Below are 16,103 nucleotides of genomic sequence, written 5' to 3' on the forward strand. Positions count from 1 at the left end.
CACTTATGCTTTATCCTCCCCATTTCTTTCCAGCGCCATTCACATTCACACGAGTACAGTTCTGTTTCATTGTTAGTGTTATTCATGCATCCTTTTTTTTTCCTTTACACTAACTTATTCACTTCAGCTATGAAAGACACTCACTCTCTTCCATGTCCACTCTGCGCAGCTGTCAGACTAGAGGGAGAATAATACCAAATGGATTCTTTTAGAAGTGAAAGATTTGATTTGGCGCTTCTCAGTCACCGGACATTTTCTGGCTTAATCTTCCTTTCCGACTGACTTATGAACAAGTAGCCAGAAGAATAACTGCCTTTGAGTGGTCTTTACACTACATCACTTTGATTTAAACTTTATTTTATTTCCTTCAAATTATACATCCAATAGCATGACCAGTGGTAGCAATGACCTCATGGATGCCATTGATTAAATTACAACATGTGACTACTTTTCAAAGTACTTCTTTGGTTTAAAATGCTTTAGGAGGTCTCAGGATGGTGAAAGGTGCGGTATAAATTTACGTTGTTTTTTATCTACTGAAAGGAAGATGGAGAAAGTAATCCTTTTTTAAATTTAGAGCACCCAATTATTTTTTTTCCCCAATTAGGGGGCAATTTAGCGTAGCCAATCCACCTAACCTGCACATCTTGGATGTGGGGATGAAACCCACGCAGACACTAGGAGAATGTGCAAACTCCACACAGACAGTGACCCAGGGCCAGGTTCTCAGTGCCATCGGCAGCAGTGCTAACCACTGTGCCACGTGCTTCCCTGATGGAGCAAGTAAGCCTGAACCAATGGCATATGTTGAAATAGTAACTGATCACTGACATGAAAATAATGTTGAACTCTTCTGTATCAGTTCATTTTTAAAAAATAAATTTAGAGTACCAATTCATTTTTTCCAATTAAGGGGCAATTTAGCATGGCCAATCCACCCATGGTGTTCCTCTTTGGGTTGTGGGGGCGAAACCCACGCAAACACGGAGAGAATGTGCAAACTCCACGCAGACAGTGACCCAGAACCGGGATTGAACCTGGGACCTCGGCGCCGTGAGGCAGCAGTGCTAACCACTGTCATCGTGCTGCCCCTACTGTATCAGTTCTTGATTGTAGTTTTAATATTTTGGTTTCATTTTTGTAGATTAGATGGATTTATTGTTCCACATCTTTCACTTTTCAACTACACTAATTCCCTCTACACTTGTAACTTGCCAAGGTTCTTTCAGTCGCTACTTGCAAACCTGCAACCTCTACTGCCTAGATTCAAGGACAATGGAAGCAGACACTTGGGAACACCGCCACCTGCAAGTTCCCCTCCAAGCCACGCAACAATCTGACTTAGAACTATATTGCCAATCCTTCATTCTTTCTGGGTCAAAATCCTAGAATTCCACCCATAATGGCAATGTAGCAATTCAACAAGGCAGCTGGCAATGTAGCAATTCAACAAGGCAGCTTATCATCATTTTGGAGGGCGGGATGAGTAATTAATTCTGGCCTTGAACAGTGACACTCCTATCCCAAGAATTAATGTAGTAAAATTTCCCTCGACAGCTGACGGTTGAGGGGAATTCAAACATCAAAATGTTTCAATTATTTTTAAATTGAGGAAGCTGTGAAGAGTCAAGCCCGTAGTGCAGGTCATCACCAGGGAATGAAATTGGGTGAACTTGGTTTAGTAATGAAAGAAAGACTTGTAAGGGGCTGGTTTAGTACAGTGGGCTAAACAGTTGGCTTGTAATGCAGAACAGTAGCACAGTGCATAGCACTGTGGCTTCACAGTGCCAGGGTCCCAGGTTCGATTCCCCGCTGGGTCACTGTGCGGAGTCTGCATGTTCTCCATGTCTGCGTGGGTTTCCTCCGGGTGCTCCGGATTCCTCCCACAGTCCAAAGACGTGCAGGTTAGGTGGATTGGCCATGCTAAATTGCCCTTAGTGTCCAAAAAAGGTTAGGAAGTATTGGGGGCGGAATTCTCCGCTTCCGGGAAAAATCGTGAAGGCCGTCGTGAACACGGCCGAGTTTCACGACGGCCTCGGAGCCTGCTCCTCTCACCGTATTCACCCCCACCCGGGGGGCTAGGAGCGGCGCTCCGTTATTCTCGGCCGCCGGGCCTTGACGCTTGCGTCAAGGCGGCGCGCCGAGAATGACGTGACGGCGGCGCCTATGTGACGTCAGCCATGCATACGCAGGTTGGCCGGCTCCAACCCGCGCATGCGCCGCTGACGTCACGACGGCTGACGGCTCAAACCCGCGCATGCGCGGTGGCCGTCTTTGCCTTTGTGAAAAACGGCGAGCGGGACGGCGACCGGCGATTCTTCCGAGCGGGGGTTGGGAGAATTGCGGGGGACGCCAGGGGGGCGTGAAATGAGTCGCCCGGTCCTCCCACGATTCTCCCACCCGGTGTGGGGAGCGGAGAATTGCGCCCTGGGTTTTGGGGATTGGGTGGAAGTAAGGGCTTAAGTGGGTCGGTGCAGACACGATGGGCCGAATGGCCTCCTTCTGTATCGTATGTTTTATGTATCTATGTATGTAACAAGGCAGCAGCGCGGGTTCAGTTCCCATACTGGCCTCCCCGAACAGACGCCGGAATGTGGCGACTAGGGGCTTTTCACAGTAACATCATTGAAGCCTACTTGTGACAATAAGTGATTATTATATTATTGTTTATATTGTGTCTTTCACAACCTCAACACGTTCCAAAGTGCATAGGGTTAATGACAGTTTGGAGCAGTAGTCACTGTTGTGATGTACTAAATATGGCAGTCAATTCAAGTACAACTCCACCCATAAACAACAAGAAAATATATCCCCAACCCAACGTCTTTAGTAACATTGTTTGAAGGATCAATATTGGCCAAGGCATCAAAGAGAGCGCCCCTGCTCCTCTTCGAAATGGCGTTATAGCATCATTTTGCATCTTGGAGCTTTGATGTCTCACGCAAAAGATGGCACTTCCAACGGTGTAGCAATTCCTCAGTGTGGCAATTAGGTTTTACCCTAGATTATGTACTTAAACCACAGGAATGGGACTTAAACTCTCAAACCTCTGACTTAGAGGTGGAATTGTTACCCACTGAGCCACCGTAGCTGGGTTTTTAAAGTTATTTAAATTTCACCTCCACCCATAAGCTCATTTTGGTAAGTGGTGTGTAGCTAAGTCACAGTACGTCATTTTCCAGTCCCTCCCCTGGCGGGAAATATCACAGCGGGACAGAAAATCTGGAGTGGCAGTCAAAAGTCCATTAACTTTGGGTGGGAATTTCTGATCTAGTTTGCACAAGATTGAAAAATCACGGCCACACGGATCTTCAATTCTAATTGAAAAAGCTGATGGGAGAGATAGAAGAAAACTTGCATTTTTACAGCACCTTTCACAACCATTGGATGTTTTAAAGAACTTTTCAACCAGTGCAGTACTTTTGAAAACAAGAGTTGGCCACAGGATGCTTGCACTGCGGTAGAGAAAAAAAAATCAGCCATTCTAGAATGCTAGATAGTGACGCTGCTCTAACTAAACACTGGAATAAGTGTATTTTGTTTGCCCTATTATGTATTTTCTTTTCATGTACGGAATAGAACATAGAACAGTACAGCACAGAACAGGCCCTTCGGCCCTCGATGTTGTGCCGAACAATGATCACCCCACTTAAACCCACGTATCCACCCTATACCCATAACCCAACAATCCCCCCATTAACCTTACACTACGGGCAATTTAGCATGGCCAATCCACCTAACCCGCACATCTTTGGACTGTGGGAGGAAACCGGAGCACCCGGAGGAAACCCACGCACACACGGGGAGGACGTGCAGACTCCACACAGACAGTGACCCAAGCCGGGAATCGAACCTGGGACCCTGGAGCTGTGAAGCATTGATGCTAACCACCATGCTACCGTGAGGCCCCAAATGATCTGTCTGAGCTGCACGCAGAACAATACTTTCCACTGTACCCCGATACACATGACAATAAGCAAATCCAACCCTATCACTACCATCAGTTCGTGTCCAAGAGTGGCCTGTTCATCTTGAAATTGTATCCCGTTTGAATCCAATACTTAAGAGATTGGGGTGAAAATTACACACAGGAATATTGAATTACATTAACATCCATTTTACAGTGGTTAGCTGAGCCACTGAAAAGAAAGTTTGCTCAGTTAATTGGTTCAGCTCATGTCTTAGTGTATCCACCCGTGGATATTTGAGGAATGTAGCAGGAATAATTGGAAATGGATTGAAGCTGTTAAAACTCACCACATAAAAACAGTTGAATTCAGAGCTAAAATTATGAAGGTCTAATTTGATGGCTGATTAATGCAAAATTTAGAAGGGCTGTTCTAAAGAAAGCAACATAAATTAAAAAAAATACAAGGTATTTATAAAGAGTTACAGACTCTCAGCGGTTGTGGCAAGGCCTAAACAACATAACGGGCTACAAAGCGAAGCCGAGCAGCATCTCCAGCAGCAGCGCACCCCTCCCCGATGAACTCAATGCATTCTGTGCTCGGTTCGAGCAGGAAACCAGCGATCCGCTGTCGAATGGCCCAGCAGCCTATAACACACCCGTACCCACCATCACAGCTTCCAAAGACAGATCGGCTTTCCTGAAAGTGAACCCTCGGAAGGCGACGGGTCCGGACGGGATCCCTGGTCATGTACTAAGAGCCTGCGCGGGTCAGCTGGCAGATGTATTCGCGGACATCTTTAACCTATCCCTACTCCACTCCACTTGCTTCAAGAAGACCACCACCTTACCGGTGCCAAAGAAAAAAACAGGCAACGTATCTCAATGACTTCGTCCGGTGGCCCTGACTTCAGTTTGAAAAAAAAAATGAAAATCGCTTATTGTCACGAGTAGACTTCAAATGAAGTTACTGTGAAAAGCCCCTAGTCGCCACATTCCGGCGCCTGTTCGGGGAGGCTGTTACGGGAATCGAACCGTGCTGCTGGCCTGCTTGGTCTGCTTTCAAAGCCAGCGATTTAGCCCTGTGCTAAACAGCCCCTGTATTTGAGGGGTTGGTCATGAAGCGCATCACCTCCATACTCCCAGAATGCCTTGATCCACTGCAATTTGCATACCGCCGCAACCAGTCCACAGCAGACGCCATCTCTCTGGCCTTACACTCATCCCTATGGCATCTCTACAACAAGGACTCCTACATCAGACTCCTATTTATTGACTACAGCTCCGCCGTCAACACCATAATCCCAGCTCCAAAACCTAGGGCTTGGCTCCCTACTCTACAACTGGATCCTCTACTTTCTAACTCGCAGACCACAATCAGTAAGAATAAACAACAACACCTCTTCCACAATAGTCCTCAATACTGAGGCCCCGCAAGACTTTGTACTTAGCCCCCTACTATACTCCCTGTACACACACCACTGCCCAACCCAACACAGCAAGAAACAACTGCCCAGCCCAACACCGCAAGAAACTGGAGAGTTGTGAACACAGCCCAGTCCATCACATGAACCTGCCTCCCATCCAGTGACTCCATCTACACCTCCCGCTACCTGGGGGCAGTGGGCAGCATAATCAAAGACCCCTCCCACCCGGCTTACTCGCTCTTCCAACTTCTTCCATCGGGCAGGAGATACAAAAGTTTGAGAACACGCACGACCAGTCTCAAAAACAGCTTCTTCCCCACTGTTACCTTAAACGACCCTCTTATGGACTGACCTCATTAACACTACAACCTGTATGCTTCACCCAAAGCCGGTGTTATGTAGTTACATTGTGTTGCCCTTTTATGTATTTTCTTTTAGTTTCTTTTCTTTTCATGTACTTAATAATCTGTTGAGCTGCTCGCAGAAAAATACTTTCACTGTAGCTTGGTACATGTGACAGTAAACAAAATCCAAGAGGAAATGGGATATACAAAGAGCCATGTGGATGTGACATATGTTATTGAATATGAGCAATTTATCACAGTTTCAGTAGTGTGGAAAGATTAAAGAAGCTGAGATTGTTCAAATTCACGCCACTAAAAAATTACTGAATTTAACATTTTTACTACCCCTCCCCTTCTTTGATTCCCCCCCTCCTGCCAACTAGCCATCGCCCTTTTTAGGCCAGCCTCTAGCTCACGCCCTCCGCCTCAGCCTCCTCGAGCCCCCTCTTGTGCATTCACCGTTCCCAACCTCCCATTTGTCCCCTAGTAACAGTTCCTCCCCGTCAGCAAAGCAGCTCCCCCCCCCCCAGCAACAGCTCTATAAACCCAACCCCCCCAAGTCAATGTCCAGCTTAACACCTGCTTGCCCCCCACTGTGCTTCTGTGAGTCAGCTGACCCATGCTGTATTTTATGATTCCAAGGCCTCAAACCATAGGACACCTTTTCTGCGTCCAGGGAGACTATCACGTCTGCTCTTCTCTCCCGGATGGGGCCATTATCACATTCAGCAGCCATCTGATGTTTGCAGGCAGCTCTCTGCCCTTGACAAAGCCCACCTGGTCCTCTGTGACCATCTGTGGTGCACACGGGCAGCACGGTAGCATAGTGGTTAGAATAATTGCTTCACAGCTCCAGGGTCCCAGGTTCGATTCCCCGCTGGATCTGTCTGTGTGGAGTCTGCAGGTTCTCCCCGTGTGTGTGTGTGGGTTCCCTCCGGGTGCTTCCTCCCACAGTCCAAAGATGTGTAGGTTAGGTGGATTGGCCATCCAAAAAATGTGCAGGTTATGTGGATTGGCCATGCTAAATTGCCCTTGTGTTGGGTGGGGTTACTATGTTATGGGGATAGGGTGGAGGTGTGGGCTTGGGTAGGGTGCTCTTTCCAAGAGCTGGTGCAGACTCAATGGGCCGAATGGCCTCCTGCACTGTAAATTCTATGACAAACTCTTCCAGGAGCTTCACGATTTCCTTCAAGCCATTCTGTGTGTCCAAGCTCAGAGGAGCAGTTCATCTGCATAGAGCGCAACTCTGTGCTCCCTGCCTCCTCTTTGGATACCCTTCCAGCCTCTTGCGTCTCGCAAGGCGATCGGCAGATGTTCAATTGCCAGGACGAACAGGAACGGGGACAGTGGGCATCCTGCTTTCTGCCTCTGTGCAACTGGAAGTATTCAGCTGGTGGAGTTGGCCTGAACGCTCGCCTTAGGTGCGTTGTACAGGAGTTTCACTCACGAGGTGAATCCCGTCCCTAGCCCAAACAGCTTCAGTACCACTGAGGTACTTCTATTCGACTCTGTCAAAGGCCTTTTCTGCATCCAGAGAGACGATCATCTCTGGTGTTCTCTCCCTGGAAGGGGTGATTATCACATTCAGCAGCCGTCTGGTGTTCGCAGTTAGCTCTCTGCCCTTGACAAAGTCGGCCTAGTCCTCTGCGAGCATCTCTGGTCCACAGTCCTCCAGTCTCTTGGTATATTTGCATCTACATTAGGCAATGAAGTAGGCCTATACGATCTGCACTCTGTCGGGTCCTTGACTTTTTTGGGTATCAGCGATATGATGGGCTATGGTAGCATAGGAGGCAGAGTGTCCCTTGCTAGTGAGTCTGAGAACATCTCCCGTAGGTACGGGCCAGAGCTGGTCAGAAGTTTTTACAGAAGTCAGCTCCCTCTGCCTATTGTCCCCCACGACTGGCATGTCCAGTTCATGGAGGAATTGTTTTATCCACGAGTCCCCGTCGGGGGCTCAGAGGGGTACAGTCCCCGGTAAAAGGCCTCAAATGCTTGGTTGACCTTTTTTGGTTCCGCTTACCAGTCTGCTTCTGCTGTCCTTAACGTGGGCTATCTCACTCGTGGCTGTCTGCTTTCTCAGCTGGTGAGCCAACAGGCAGCGAGCTTTCTCTTAGTGTTCATAAAAGGTCCCGTGTCTGGCGGAGTTGGTGCCTTCCTGGTGGATAGCAGGTTAAAGTCCGTTTGTAGCTTTTTTCCTCTCCGTCTGAAGCTCTACAGTCAGAGCACCTTCTGTCGACCTCCAGGGTGGAGTGGATCAGTTGCTGCCTAGCCACCCTCTCTTCCAGTCTCTGAGCCTTGTCAGCTATTATCTCTCCCCTAATCACCAACTTCAGTGCCTTCCAGAATGTAGAAGATGAGACTTCCTCATTCTGGTTGTTAGTAATGTACTCGCCTATGGCCTATGATGTTCTCTGGCAGAAGAGCAGCACGGTAGCATTGTGGTTACCACAATTGCTTCACAGCTCCAGGGTCCCATGTTCGATTCTCGGCTTGGGTCACTGTCTGTGCGGAGTCTGCACATTCTCCCTGTGTGTGCGTGGGTTTCCTCCGGGTGCTCCGGTTTCCTCCCACAGTCCAAAGATGTGCAGGTTAGGTGGTTTGGCCATGATAAATTGCCCTTAGTGTCCAAAAGTGCCCTTAGTGTTGGGTGGGGTACTGGGTTAGGGGGATAGGGTGGAGGTGTTGACCATTGGCTGTTTACCCTCCAACTCCAGAATCTCCCCAAGGCATCCCTGACTCTAGAACCAGGGAGGCAACATACCATTCTGGAGTCTTGTTTTGCGGCCACAGAAACTCCAATCTGTTCCCCTTACAATTGAATTCCCTATAACTATCGCATTTCACACTTTTACTCCTCCCTTGTGCAGCCAAGCCCAACCTTGGTGCAACTAAATTGGCTGTCACTTCCTCACCTGAGGGACCATTCTCCTCAATAGTATCCAAAGTGGGATATCTGTTTTTCAGGGAAATGTCCACAGAGAATTCCTGCACTGCCTGTCTAGTCCTCTTGCTCTGCCTGATGGTCACTCGTTTGCTTTCTGTCTGTGGAGTCTTAGCCTGCAGTGTAACCACCATTCTATATGTGCTACCCATGATACTCTCTGCCTCACAAATGCTCCACATTATCCTCGGCTGTTGCTTCAGCTCTGAAACCCGGGCTTCCAGGAGCCTCAGCTGGAGACACTTCCTGATAATATGCTGGCCTTGGCATCCCACGTAGAGCAAGAAGAACAAACCATAACTTTGCGCTCTCCTGCCCTTCGGATCCAACTTTTAAAGGACTCTTAAAATCAAATACTATCAACTACTTGAGGACCCTTCATCCATTGATCTTGTTAATACAGAATATAGCCCATACAAACCATAAAATAAAGACTTTAAAAACTTTAAGTGTTAATAGTAGTATGAATATTCAACATCTGTACCCACCCAGCAAGCAGCTTCCACTTATCCCATGTGAGTCACCTCAGGAGCTCTACCTATGGATTGAGCAAATGTACGCTGGGCTGCTCTGCTCAGCTCAGCTGCTCATCACAACATTCACACTCTCTCTGACCTTCAGTGCTCTGTGCTGTAAGAGCTACTCAAAGTCCCTCTTTCCCCTAATGCACCATATACCCTAAGACCTTGCTTTCATTTTAAAGAGCAGAAGTGCTCACCATTCGGAGAAAGACGGGACTGATTAACTCCCTCTTTCACAAAACTCCAGTTGCATTTTTAGTGCAATGAGGCAGCACTGAAGGAGCCCTCCTTTTATGACCCCTTAATCAAGGTTTCTGAAACTGGATTGAACTAGTTATCTAATTAACTAGTTTCAGCTGAGCGCCTGTAAATTTCCTCGAAGTTTATTCCTTTTATTCCTTTTCACCAAACTCCAGTTGCACTCAGAGCAACAAAGCAGCACTCCGTTATCGCTAATATTGACCTACTGTGCTCTTACCTTAGCTCATCCCTGCCGTTGCTACCTCTGAACTAGACTATTCCAATAATTACTGGAGGTGTCTTCCACTTTCTTCCCTCTATACTTCAGGTTATCCAAAACCTGCTGCTTGTGTCCTTTCATGGGTCATGTTTTGCTTAAGCCAGTCACCCTGTGCTTGCTGGCATACATTAACTCTTGGTTTTAAAATTCCCATCCTTGTTTTCAGATCCATGATCTCACCCTTCCCTATCTCTATAAAGTCCTACAGATCTGCATATAGATTGGGTGAGTCAAATTAGTCATGGTACAATAGAGGAGGAATTTCTGGGGTGTTTACTGGATGGTTTTCTGGAACAATGTGTTGAGCAACAAGGGAACAGGCCACGTTGGACTGGGTGTTGTGCAATTCGAAAGGATCAGTTGGCAATCTAGTGTGGGACAACCCTTGGGGATGAGTGACCATAATATGATAGAATTCTTTACCAAGGTGGATAGTGAGGTAATTGTGTCTGAGACCAGGGTCCTGAGCCTCAATAAAGGTCACTATGTGATGGTATGAGCTGGGTATGGCAAACTGGGAAACATTACTAAAAGGAAGGACAGTAGTTAGGCAATGGCAGGCATCTAAGGAACGAATAGGTGAACACCAAAAGTTGTTTATTCCTATTTGGTGCACCAATAGAAAGGGAATTGTGGCCAAACCATATCTTAAAAGGGAAATTAGAGATGACATTAGACTCAAAGAAGAGGCATACTAATTAGCAAGAAAAGGGAATAGACCTGAGGATTGGGAACAGTTCAAAATCAGCAAAGAGAGATTGATTAAGATGAAGAAAATACAAGGTGAAAGTAAGTTAGTGGGGAACATAAAAACTGACTGTAAATGTTTTTATAGGTATGTAAAGAGAAAAAGATTGATTAAAAACTAATCTAGACCCGTTACAGTCAAAAAGGGGAATTCATAACAGGGAACAAAGAAATGGCTGAGGAACTAAATTCATACTTTGCTTGTGTCTTCACAAAGGAAGACATGAATAATGTACCTGAAGTTCTGAGAAGCACAAGTTTTAGTGAGGAGCTGAAGGAAATTAGTATTAGTAAAGAAATTATTTTGGAGAAATTAATGGTATTGACGGCAGACAAACCTCCAGGGTCTGATAATCTTCATCCCAGCGTACTTAAGGAAGTAGCCCTTGAAATAGTAGATCCACTGGCGTTCATTTTCCAAAGTTCTTTGGACTCTGGAATGGTTCCTAAAGATTTGAGGGTAGCTAATACAACCCCACTATTCAAAAAGGGCTGTAGAGAGAAACAGGGAACTATAAACTAGTGAGCTTAATGTTGGTATTAGGGAAGCTGATTATCAAGGATTTCATAGCACAGCATTTGGAAAGCAGTGGTGTAAGCAGGCAAAGTTAGCATGGATTTAAGAAATGGAAAACCATGCTTGACCAATCTAGTAGAATTCTTTTGAAGATGTAACTAGTAGAGTTGACCAGGGAGAACCGGTGGATGTGGTTTACTTAGACTGTCAGAAGGTTTTAAACAAAATCTCGGCAAGCAAATTGCTATAAAAAAAATATAGCAGACTACCATGTTAAGTTAAAGCGCATTTGAATACGGGTAGGGTCTTGAGATGGATAGAAAGCTGGTTAGTAAACAGGAAGCAAAAGGTTGGAATAAAAGGGTCTTTTCCTGATTGGCAGGCAGTGGATAGTGGGGTACCGCAGGGATCTGTGCTAGGAACCTAACTGTTCACATTATGTATTAATGATTTGGACAGGGGAACTAAATGTTTTATCTCCAAGTTTGCATATGATACAAAGTTGGATGGGAGGGTGAGCTGTGAGGAGGATGTAGAGATGCTTCAGTGGGACTTAAGCTGAGTGAGTGGGCATTTTCATGCCAGATGCAGTATGACGTGGATAAATATGAGGTTATCCGCTTCGGTAGCAAAAATAGGAAGGCAGCTTAGTATTTGAACAGGTGTAAATTGAGAGAGGTGGATACTCAGAGACCTTAGTGTCCTTGTGCATCAGTCGCTGAAAGTACGGGTGCAGGTACAGTAGGCAGTAAAGAAAGCAAATGGTATGTTGGCCTTAATAACGAGAGGATTTGAGTTCAGGAATAGAGTTCAGCAATTGTATAGGGCATTGGTGAAATCACATCTGAGTATTGTATGCAGTTTTTGGTTCCTTATCTGAGGAAGGATATTCTTACTATGGAGGGAGTGCAGCGAAGGTTTACCAGGCTGATTCCTGGGATGGAGACTAATTTGGTTAGGATTATACTCATTGGAGTTTAGAAGAGTGAGGGGATCGCATAAAAACTTCTAACAGGACTAGACAGGATAGATTCAGAAATAAGGCCAGAACTAGGGGTCATAATTTGAGGATAAGGGATAAACCTTTTAGGACTGAGGTGAGGAGAAATTTCTTCACCCAGAGAGTGGTGAATCTGTGTAATTCACTACCATAGAAAGTAGTTGAGGCCAAAATGTTCTGAAGGAATTTCTCGGGGCTAAGGGATATGGGGGGGAAGGCGGGATCAGATCAGGGTATTGAACCTGATGATCAGCCATGATCATAATGAATGGCAGAGCAGCTCAAAGGGCCAAATGGCCCCCTCCTATTTTTGATGTATATTTCTAACCTTCCAATTCTTTTTATTCCCAGATAAAATTTGGCATGTTATATTCTGCAGCTTAATACCACACACAGCAAAGGACATGTATTGCTGGAAAATGTTCTTTGCAAAACAAGTGTTTCAATTCAAACTTCCCCACTTTATTATTATGCTTACTGCATGTAACAATCAATTCATTTTGCTGATAGTTTTATTTTCCTGGTTTGTTTTCTTGTGCGTGTGTCATAAATGATATCAGGCGGTGTGTGAACTGAGGATGTACATTCTGTCTATTGCACCAATCTTGACATGGTCTTAGCACTCATGTGAGTCTGTTGATCATCGGTCAAACCTCACTCCAGTGTTTTTTTAAATTATTTTACGCGATGTGAGCATCATTGGTTTTGCAAGGATTTGTATTGCCCTTGAGAAGGTGCTGGTGGGCTGCCACCTTGAACCAGTGCAATTTATGTGGTGGAGGTACACCTACAGTACTGTTGGAGAGGGAGTTCCAGGATTTTGACCCAGCAACAATAAAGGAACAGTGATAGAGTTCCAAATCAGGGTGGTGTGTGGCTTGGAGGGGAACTTGCATGTGCGTTCCAATGTATCTGCTGTCCTTGTCCCCTTCTAAGTGGTAGAGGTCGTGGGTTTGGGAGGCGCCTTGGTGAGCTGCTGCACTGCATCTTGAAGATGGTACATAGAACTGCCACTGTGTGGTGGAGGGAGAAGATCTCTGAGGTGGTGAATGGAGTGCCAATCAAGCGGGTTGCTTTGTCCCAGATTGTGCTGAGTTTCTTGAGTGTTGGTGGAGCTACAGTCTTCCAGGCAAGTGAAGAGTATTCCATCACACTCCTGATTTGTACCTTGTAGACTGTGGACAATCTTTGGGGGTTAGGAGGCGAGCCACACTCTGCAGGATTTCTAGCCTCTGACCTCGAGGAGTCTCAGTATTTATTTATCTGGTCCAATTCAATTTCTGATAATAGCGATCCCCAGATGTTGATAGTGGGGGTTTCAGCAATTAGACTGCCATTGAATGTGAAGGAGAGATGGTTGGATTTTTTTCTTGTTGGAGATGGTCATTACCCGACACCTAAGTGGTAAGTCATATTCACACCACATTTCAGCCCAAGCTTGAATGTTGTTTTGCTGCATATGGGCTTGGATTGAAGAGTTGCGAATGGTGCTGAACATTGTGTAATTATGAACGAAAATTCCTACTTCTGGGGCGGGATTCACCCTTACCCGCGGGGCGGGGGGTCCCGGCGGGAATCCTCCGCACCTTCTGGGGCTAGGCCTGCCCCAGAGTGGTTGGCGCCCTGCCGGCCGGCGGGAAAGGGCCTCCGCCGTTTGGCGCGAGTCGGCGCATGCGTGGGTGGGCCAGCGCATGCTGGCATCATCCCCGTGCATGCGCAGAGGGATTCACTTCCGCACTGGGAATGGCGGAGGACCGTGGCCTCCGGTGCGGAAGGATAGAGTGCCCCCATGGCACACGCCCGCCCGCGGATCGGTGGGCCCCGATCGCGGGCCAGGCCACCGTGGGGGCATCTCCTGGGGCCAGATCTCCCCCCCCCCCCCCAGAACCCCGGAGTCCGCCTGCGCCGCCAGGTCCCGCCGGTAAGGGACCTACTCCAATTTACGCCGGCAGGACCGGCAACAGATGGGCGGGACTTCAGGCCGGAGATTTCGGGCAGACTTGTCGCCCATTGAGTCGCGCCGGACCCCGTCATTCTTCTTTTTTTTTAAATAATTTTTATTGAAAAAATTTTTCAAAATACAAACATTTTAACCCCCCCTACATTTACATTTAAATTATAACAAAACAAAGTCAAACCCCCCTACTTAACAAAAAAGTCCCCCCCCACCCCCTACTCGCGCGTCCCCCCCCCCCCCCACCCCCGCCGGCGAACCGGCAGTCAGACCAACTTATCATTTCTGGCAGTGTCCTCGGGCAGGCCTTGCCCGTGCCACCACCGCTACCGTACTTCCTTCGTCGTTGTCCCCCCTCCCCTCCCGCCCTCCCCTCCCCTCCCGGGTTGCTGCTGTCACGGCCTCAGTTTCTATCTCTGATCTAAGAGGTCTAGGAAGGGTTGCCATCGCCTGAAAAACCCCTGCACCGACCCTCTCAGGGCGAATTTGATCCTTTCCAATTGGATGAAGTTTGCCATGTCGTTTAACCAGGTGTTAACACTCGGAGGCCTTTCGTCCCTCCACTGAATCAAGATCCTCCTCCGAGCCACCAAGGACGCAAAGGCTAGTATTCCAGCCTCCCTCGCCTCCTGTACCCCCGGTTCCACCCCAACCCCGAAGATCGCAAGTCCCCATCCTGGCTTGACCCTGGACCCCACCACTCTCGACACCGTCCCTGCCACCCCCTTCCAGAACTCCTCCAGTGCCGGACATGCCCAAAACATATGTGCGTGATTCGCAGGGCTTCCCGAACATCTAATACACCTGTCTTCACCCCCGAAAAACCGACTCATCCTTGTCCCCGTCATGTGGGCTCTATGCAGTACCTTAAATTGAATGAGACTTAGTCTCGCACATGACGACGACGAGTTGACCCTCTCCAGGGCGTCTGCCCATGTCCCGTCCTCTATCTGTTCCCCCAGCTCTAACTCCCACTTATCTTTCAGCTCCACTACTGGTACCTCCTCCACCTCCTGCATAATCTTATAGATGTCCGAGATCTTCCCCCTCCCCGACCCAGACCCCTGATAGCACCCTATCACTCACCCCCCTGTCGGGAAGCGCGGGGAACCCCTCTACCTGTCGTCTGGCAAATGCCTTCACTTGGAGGTACCTGAACGTGTTCCCCGGGGGGAGCCCAAATTTCTCCTCCAGCTCTCCCAAGCTCGCAAACCTCCCCTCTATAAACAAGTCCCTCAGTTGTCTAATACCCGCCCTCTGCCAGCTCTGGAATCCCCCTCCTGTATTTCCCGGCGCAAATCTGTGGTTCCCTCTTAGTGGTGCCCCTATCAGACCTCCCACTTCCCCCCTGTGTCGCCTCCACTGCCCCCAGATCTTGAGGGTGGCCGCCACCACCGGGCTCGTGGTATACCTCGTGGGAGGGAGCGGCCATGGTGCCGTTACCAGTGCCCCTAAGCTTATGCTGCCGCAGGACGCCCTCTCCATGCGCTTCCAGGCTGCCCCCTCCCCTTCCATCATCCACTTTCGTACCATCGATGTATTTGCCGCCCAGTAATATCCTGAAAGGTTGGGTAACGCCAGCCCTCCACTATCCCTACTCCGCTCCAAAAAGACCCTTCTAACTCTCGGGGTGCCATGTGCCCACACGTACCCCATGATACTACTCGTTACCTTCTTGAAAAAGGCCCTGGGGAGGAAGATGGGCAGACACTGGAACAAAAACAAGAACCTCGGGAGGACCGTCATTTTAACTGACTGCACCCTCCCTGCCAGCGACAGCGGCACCATGTCCCACCTCTTAAACTCCTCCTCCATCTGTTCCACCAGTCTGGAAAAGTTCAACTTGTGGAGGGTCCCCCAGTTCTTTGCCACCTGCACCCCCAAGTACCTAAAACTTTTAACTGCTCTTTTGAAGGGGAGCCTCCCAATTCCCTCCCCTTGGTCTCCCGGGTGTATTACAAAGACCTCACTTTTCCCCAGATTTAATTTATACCCCGAAAAGTCCCCGAACTCCGCTAGTATCCCCATTACCTCCGGCATTCCCCCCTCCGGGTCTGCCACATACAACAACAAATCATCCGCATAAAGCGAGACCCGATGTTCCTCCCCTCCCCTTGTCAGTCCTCTCCACCCCCCTGAACCCCTCAGTGCCATCGCCAACGGCTCAATCGCTAATGCAAAGAGTAAGGGGGATAGGGGACATCCCTGCCTAGTACCTCGAT

General features: G+C 48.0%; 1 protein-coding gene across 2 annotated transcripts in view; it reads left to right on the forward strand.

Moving 5' to 3' along the window:
* Positions 1 to 16,103, forward strand: part of stard9 (StAR-related lipid transfer (START) domain containing 9) — a 391,160-nt gene that overhangs the window by 141,581 nt on the left and 233,476 nt on the right. The window lies entirely within an intron of this gene.

Source organism: Scyliorhinus canicula, chromosome 2 (genome assembly GCF_902713615.1).
Source record: "Scyliorhinus canicula chromosome 2, sScyCan1.1, whole genome shotgun sequence".
Taxonomy (NCBI): Eukaryota; Metazoa; Chordata; class Chondrichthyes; order Carcharhiniformes; family Scyliorhinidae; genus Scyliorhinus; species Scyliorhinus canicula.